Source organism: Tamandua tetradactyla, chromosome 1 (genome assembly GCF_023851605.1).
Source record: "Tamandua tetradactyla isolate mTamTet1 chromosome 1, mTamTet1.pri, whole genome shotgun sequence".
NCBI lineage: Eukaryota > Metazoa > Chordata > Mammalia > Pilosa > Myrmecophagidae > Tamandua > Tamandua tetradactyla.
The window spans coordinates 214,896,786-214,904,305 of record NC_135327.1 but is presented as its reverse complement, the minus strand read 5'-3'; the positions used below and the strand labels follow the sequence as shown (position 1 = coordinate 214,904,305).

Genomic DNA, 7,520 nt, shown 5'->3' with positions numbered 1-7,520 from the left:
CTAAGTGCCTGTGGATCCACACTTAGCTATTCTGGGGCAAATTGCTGAGTTTCATCTCTTAGCTTAGCATCTCCTGGGGCCGGAGATTTCTTCTTGTCAGGTTCTGGCTATTTCTGTGAGTCTTGCTTAGCACCAGCCTATTTTGTCTCAATCTCCAAACATCTGTATCTATGTTGCTTCTGTTTTCTATAAAACGTCTGTCCTTTTAAAGGACTCCAATAAACAAATCACCTGGAATTGGCAGAGTCACAACTCCCTCTAATCAAAGGTTCACATCAACAATTGAGTGGATTGCATCTCCATGGAAACGATCTAATCAAACATCACACCCAAACTGTATGGGAACAATCCAATCAAATTTCCTCTAAACAATAGGTCTGCCTCTCACAAGATTGGATTAGGGAAAGAACATTGCTTTTCTTGGGTACATAACAGTTTCAAACAAGCACAGGCCCTCTTTTTGCTTTCTCTTTCCCTGTGTGTAACCTTGTAGGGAGTTCTCTATGATCAGTTAACTGAAGAAGAAAACTCAAACCTGGTTTGCAGATGTTCCTTTACAATATACAGGTACCACCTAAAAGTGGACAGCTGCAGCACTACTCTCTCTTTTTTAAATACCATGAAGGACAATGGTGAAGGGAAATCTTCCCAGTGGGCAGAACTTCAAACAATGCACCTGGTTGTACATTTTGCTTGGAAGGAGAAAAGGCCAGATGTGAACTATGTACTGATTCATGGGCTGTGGCCAATGGTTTGGGTAGATGGTCAGGACTTAGATTGGACATGATTAGGAAACTGGTGACAAAGAAGTCTGGGGAGAAGTATGAGGAGAAATCTTTTTGAATGGGTGAAAAACATGAAAATAACTGTGTCCCATGTGAATGCTCACTGGTGGGTAACTCCAGTAGAGGAGGATTTGAATAATCAAGTGGATAGGATGACCAATTCTGTATATATCAATTAGTCTGTTTCCCCAGCCACATCTGTTATTGTCTAATGTGTTCATGAACAAAGTGGGTATGGTAGTAGAGATGGACAGGCTCAGCAGCGTGGATTTCCATTCACCAGGACTGACCCGACTACAGTCACAGCTGAGGGCCCAATCTGCCCAAATCAGAGACCAACAGTCAGACTCTGACATAGTACTATTCCTCAAAGTGATCATTCTGCTATCTGGTGGCAGGCTAATTACATTGGACAACTGCCATAATGGAAGAGGCAGCATTTTGCTCTTATTGGAATAGACACGTACTCCAGATATAGATTTACCTTCCTGCATGCAATGCTTCTGCCAAAACTATCATCCACAGACTTATAGAATACCTTATCCATCATTATGGATTTCTACACAGTATTGCTTCTTATCAAGGAACTTGATTCATAGGAAAGGATGTACAAAATAGGCACATGCTCATGGAATTTGCTGCTTTTAACCTATTCCCCATTATTCCAAAGCAGCTATATTGATAGGAAAGAATAGAAGTCTTTTGAAGATTCAATTATGGCCTCATCTGAGTGGCAGTACCTTGCAGGACTGGAGCAGCATTCTTCAGAAGGCTGTATATGCTCTAAATTAGCATCTACTCTATTTCTTCTATAGCCAGTATTCATGGGGCCAGGAATCAAAGGGGTGGAAATGGGAGTGGCACCACTTACTAGTAACCCTAATGATCTGCTAGATAAATTTTTGTTCCCACTACCTGCAACCGTAAACAATCCTGGTCTTCAGATCTTAGTTCCAAAGCAGGTGTGCCTCCAATAGGAGTCACAACAATGATTCCATGGAACTAAAAGTTAAGACTGCTACCTGGCCACTTCTGAATCAATAGACAAAAAAAGGAATTATTGTACTGGCCGGGAAGACTGATCCTGACTATCAAAGGGAAATACTGACTATAACACAATAGAGGCAGAGAAAAATTTGCCTTAAATAGAACAGATCCCTTAGGGTGTTTCTTAGTACTACTATGCCCTGTAATTAAACTTAACAGAAAATTGCAACAACTCAATTCAGGTAGGACAAGTACTGGCACAGAATCTTGGGTCACCCCATCATGCAAAGAATCATGGCCAGTTGAGGTGCTTGCTGAGGGTAAAGGGAATATGGAATGGGTGATGGAAGATGGTAGTTATAAATATGAGCTATGTCCATGTCACCAATTGTGGAAATGAGGACTGTAGTGATTATAAGCATTTCTTCCTTGTTTTGTTATGAATATGTTTGTATATGGTATATATATATATAAAGCAAATTTCTTTTTTTTCTTCCCTAGCTTATATCCATTTATCATAAAAAGTAAGTCATATTAACTTTATGTCATAGTACTTAGGTTATAGGATATTCAGTTTAAGAGTGAATAGTATCCAAAGACTGGCATCCTCTTTTGAGCAAAGGGCTTGTGCTGATTTCTAGTTGTTTGTAGGATAGTTGAATTATGTTAGGCAAAAATATGATTGTTATTGTTTTTATTTAGAGATCAAACATGGTTTAAAATGTGTATGGGTGGAGGTGAATGTAAGTAGTGTCAGGCCAAGATGGTGCGGGTGGTGCAGGCGGTGCAGGGAGTTCACCTCGAGTCTGAAGCTTTCCTGTTGAGTGATGACCCAAGGAGTGACTCAAAATTTGCATGTAACAGAAATCTGTACAGTTGCTGAAAAGACTGACACTGTAAAAACTGTTCACATTCATTGTCTTCATCTTGTGATGTTCTGATGACAGAAAGAACCAAGTGGAAATTTCTCCAGAGCAGCTGTCTGTAGCTTCAACAGAGGCAGAGAGGTTGGCTGAACTAACAGGTTGCCTCTTGAGAGTTGTGGGCTGGTGTCATTTCCATCCTCATATAACTGTTTGGTCTTCATGTATCAATATTTGCACCCAAGCCACATACCAGATGATGGATCTGGTACACCCAAGCCATGTACCAGATGATGTAGGACTTATTTTTTCCTGTTTTATAGAAGACAAAAACACAAAGACTGTCCGGGTTCTCTACACTTGTTTCCAATCCATACAGGTCCAAAAGAGCTCAGAGTCCCTTCATAGTTCACCCCCAAGCTAGCACATTTCCATTGAGGGCCAGAAGGAAGAGGAAGGGTATGAAAAAATTGAAATCCCAATCCATATTTTACTTCATGTCACCATTAGGAAAGTGTGCCTTGAATCAGCAGTAGAGCTGCCCAAGATCCTGTACCAGGAGGAACAAGATGCATCTAGGAGGATCTACAGCCTTACACACCTGGACTCAGTAACCAAGATCCATAATGGCTAGTATTTACCAAGAATCTGTGCAGTCAGATATTAGCAGTTAGCAGTTACTGGGCCTCTCCTCAGTGGTTGGAGGACAGACTGGAGCAAAACCAACAACACTTGCAAGAGTTGCAACAAGAAAAGGAAGAACTAATGCAGGAACTTTCTTCCTTAGAATAAGGTGGGAGAAAAAAATGGGGAAATGTGAAAACACATTTGTTGAAAGGACTATCCTTTGTGCTGGAGCAAATGGACATCCGCAGGCAAAAAAAATGAACCACAACCTCACACCTTATACAAAAATGAACTCATCATGGATTATGGACTTAAATGTAAGGCATAAAGCTATAAAATTTTTAGAAAAAAATCATGGAAGAAAATCTTTGGAATATAGGGCTAGACAATGAGTTCTTAGCTTTACCCCCAAAGCACAATCCATAAGAGAAAAAAAAGTTGATAAACGAGACCATCAAAAGTTAAAACTTTGGTTCTGAAAAAAACTTAAGAAGAGTGAAAGACAAGTTACGTATTGAGAGAAATCATTTGTAAATCATATAGCTCACTAATCTAGAGTATATAAAGAATGTCCAAAACACAGCAGTTAAAAACAATCCAATTAGAAAAAGGGCAAAAGACATGAAAAGAAATTTCACTGAAGAGGACATTCAACACTTGAAAAGGTTGAATGTAAGTAGTCATCAGGGAAATACAAATTAAAGCTACAATGAAATCACTATATACTTTGAATGGCTGAATTAAAAATACTGATAATACCAAGTGCTGTTGGTATATGGATAAATTGCATCTTTCATACATTGCTGATGGGACTGTAAAAATGGTAAAGCCACTCTGGAAAATAGTTGGAAATTTTCTAACAATGTTAAACGTACACTTAATACTCAACCTAGCAGTTGCACTCCTGGACATTTATCCCAGAGAAAAGAAAACCTATGTCTGCACAAAATCCTGTACATCAATGTTCATAGGAGCTTTATTCATAGAGCTAAAAACTGAAAACAACCCAAATGTCCTTCAGTGGGCAAATGGTTAAACTGTGTCATGAATGGTTAAACAACAGTGTTACATCCATAACACTGAATACTATTCGGCAATGAAAAAGAACAGTCTATTGACACATGCAACAAATTGGGTGGACCTCCAGGGCTTTATGCTGAGTGGAAAATGACAATCTTAAAAGTTTGCATTTATATTACATTCTTGAAATGACAAAATCACAGCGATAGAGAACAGATTAGCAGTTGCTGAAATAGAGATGGAAAGAGGGATACAGACAACTATAAAGGGATAACATAGGGTGTTCCTTTGTGCTGATGAAACAGTTTTGGATCTTGATTGGAGTGATGATTACATGAATCTATACCTATGTAAAAATTACATAGAACTACATACACATATAAATGAATGCATGTAAAATCTGGTGAAACTGAATAAAATCTGTATTTTAGTTAACAGTATTGTACCATTGGCAATTTGCTGATTTTTAAATCGTACTTAAGTTTTATAAGACCTTACCATTGGGGAAAACTGGGTGAAGGGCACATGGGACTCTACTATTTTTACAACTTCTTGTAAGTCTATAATTATTTTAAAATAAAATGTTCTAAGTATTAACTAAGAAAAAAAAAAAAAAGATGTGCATGGGTGCCAAGTGGAGAAGGGCTGGAAAGCGATGGTTAAGTTAATGAGTAAAATTGGCTGGTTATGGTGTCCAGCTGTTTGGTCAAGGAAAGGCTGGTCTGATTGTTACTGTGAGAGTATTTTGTGGGTCTATATCATTAGTTGGTTGATCATATCTATGGCTTATGACATGTACAATCAACAAAAAAGATTGCCTTTAGCAATGAGAGAGGTCTCATCCAATCAATTAGGCTTAAAGGGAGAACTGATAATTTCAGTAGTCAGAAGACTTTCTATACTTCAGCCAGTCAGCTTCTCTTGGAGAATTCACCAATACCTTTATTGGAGTTCTCAACATGTGACCTGACCTATATAATTTTCCAATCCTCATGGTTACATGAGCTGATTCCTGTAGTAAATCTCATAATATTTATTTAGATATATAGATATATATCCTGTCAGTTCTGTTTCCCTGGAAAACACTGACTAATACACCTGGCTTCTGTGATTTCCCACTTCTCTTTATAAGGCATCAAGTAATCTAGATTAAGACCCACCTTCATTCAGTTGGGGTACACTTTAACAGAAAAATAACATCTTCAAGTGGTCCTATTTACAATGGAGTCAGAACCACAGGAATGCAGATTGCAATTAAGAATATGTTTTTCCCTTGCAGCGCATAACCTAATCTGCTGGACATTGTTTGTCCCTGTCTCCAAAAGGATAGCTTTTGAGGAATTTCATTTGAAAGCCTGGTATGTCTGTCTCCTCAATGCCTGAAACTGTAGGAATTTCTTCTTTGCTTCTTTTATATGAGTTTATAGATGTCTTCCCTGCACAACTTCAGAATTTAGTTAATATCTTAAGGGAGAGATTTTTGGATGAAGTTAAAGCCCCTCAAATCTCTAATTTTGTCACTCTAGTCTTGGAAAACCACCCAAGTCTCTCCTAGTTGTTCTCTCCCCGAACAATGGTCCTTTGCTTGAAGCCCATCTCAGTGAAGTTATTCCCATCTCAGTAAACAACCCTGGGAAGAAACGATTGGAGAGTTCCACTTTTAGTTCACCACATGAGGAGGTCTTTGCACACTCCTTAATTGTTCTCAGAGTGTTCTCCTTAGAAATCCTTTGCCTCCCAAGCACTGTGAAACTTCAGTCTCTGCTTTCACGACTTAGCTGTTTAGCCACCATCCCAGCTTCAAGTTTCAGTGAATGTGTGAAACGTGAAGTATGTAGGAGGCCCGTCAAGTTGCCAGCTTTGTCACCTAGCTCCATGTGACTGTCAAAAGCTCTACTGGTGTCTATTGTCCCCTAGTAGATGCCTCAGCCTCTGAGTTGTGTCCAGAATCAACCCCAGAGACAACTGGTCTTCACTTAGCTTCCAAAAGGCTCTTCTTTTTCTGGAATTGTCCTCTTTCTAGTCCTCACTGTTTCGACATCTCTGTAATTCTTTCAATGATAATTTCTATATTCCATCTAGCTTTTCTAGTACTTCTCAATGGGAGCATTAGTCTTCTCTGCACACTCTACCATACCTGAGGTAGAAGTCCAGACCAGGATATTATTTGCAAGGATGGAGTTCTGATATTGTAGGTACCTCTTATTATTAATACTGACTGAAACCAAAAATGACTATGGAACTACAAAAATATCAATAAAAATTGATATACACTTAAAACAGTCTTTGATTACTATCAAAATGTGAGAATATGGTATCTCTGACTGAAAGTTAATATGGACAGAGAATAGTAAATAGGCATAGAATACCAGAATTTAGAGAGGAAGGGTTTTTTGTAGTTTTTTTTAACAGAATAGTTAGGTGACAATGATATAACATTATGTGCAGCAAACAACTGAAAAAAGAATGAACTGAGAGAGAAAATATTTGGTTAATTCCTTTTTATCAGTATGTTGGGCATGAGAGATAAATGCTCTGGCTACCCATTGTTCAGCCCCAATTTCCTTTTTGAGTGTCCTGGAAGCTTTCTGTAAAACATTTACAATTGATGGAAGTTAAGAAAGCAAGCAACTCAGATTTTTGATTTAGAAACAAAAATCTCATACTGTTTGCAAAATATTATTCAATGAATTTCCTCTTCGCATCTTTAGGTCACATCCTGCTTACCATTAACAGTGAGTACTGGAGAGTTGTCATGGTTTTGTTGATTGTTATTTTGTTCTTTCTTTGAGATTATACCTTTCCAATGAACACTTAGCTCAGATAACATCAGTCTGAAATCATAGGATTTTGTGACTAACCAAACATACTATAACCTGAACCAAAATTCAATTTCATACATGAGGCATTAGCTGAATACTAGGACCAAAGAAATATGAAAACTGTTCAGGAATTCAAAGGAAAAATCTACTTCTATTTCTTTAATGGGTCTTTAAGGATGTGTTGACAAGATGTCCATTAGTATAGTGCAAAGGGCAAGGAGTTTGGAGTCAGATGATCCACATCTGAGTCCAGAATTTGTACACCTGGACACATCTCACAGGCTCTCAAAACCTCAGTTTCTTCAACTGGAAAATGGAAATAATGAAGTTGTGCTGAAAATATTTAAATGAAGTAATATGAATAAAAAGTATTATACAAATGCTTGTCTAGGGTAAACATATAAAAATAAATTCAG

General features: G+C 38.0%; 1 pseudogene; it reads left to right on the top strand.

Moving 5' to 3' along the window:
- The first annotated feature begins 2,535 nt into the window (after window positions 1-2,535).
- Window positions 2,536-3,427, top strand: LOC143682697 (lys-63-specific deubiquitinase BRCC36 pseudogene; annotated as a pseudogene).
- Window positions 3,428-7,520: the final 4,093 nt, after the last annotated feature.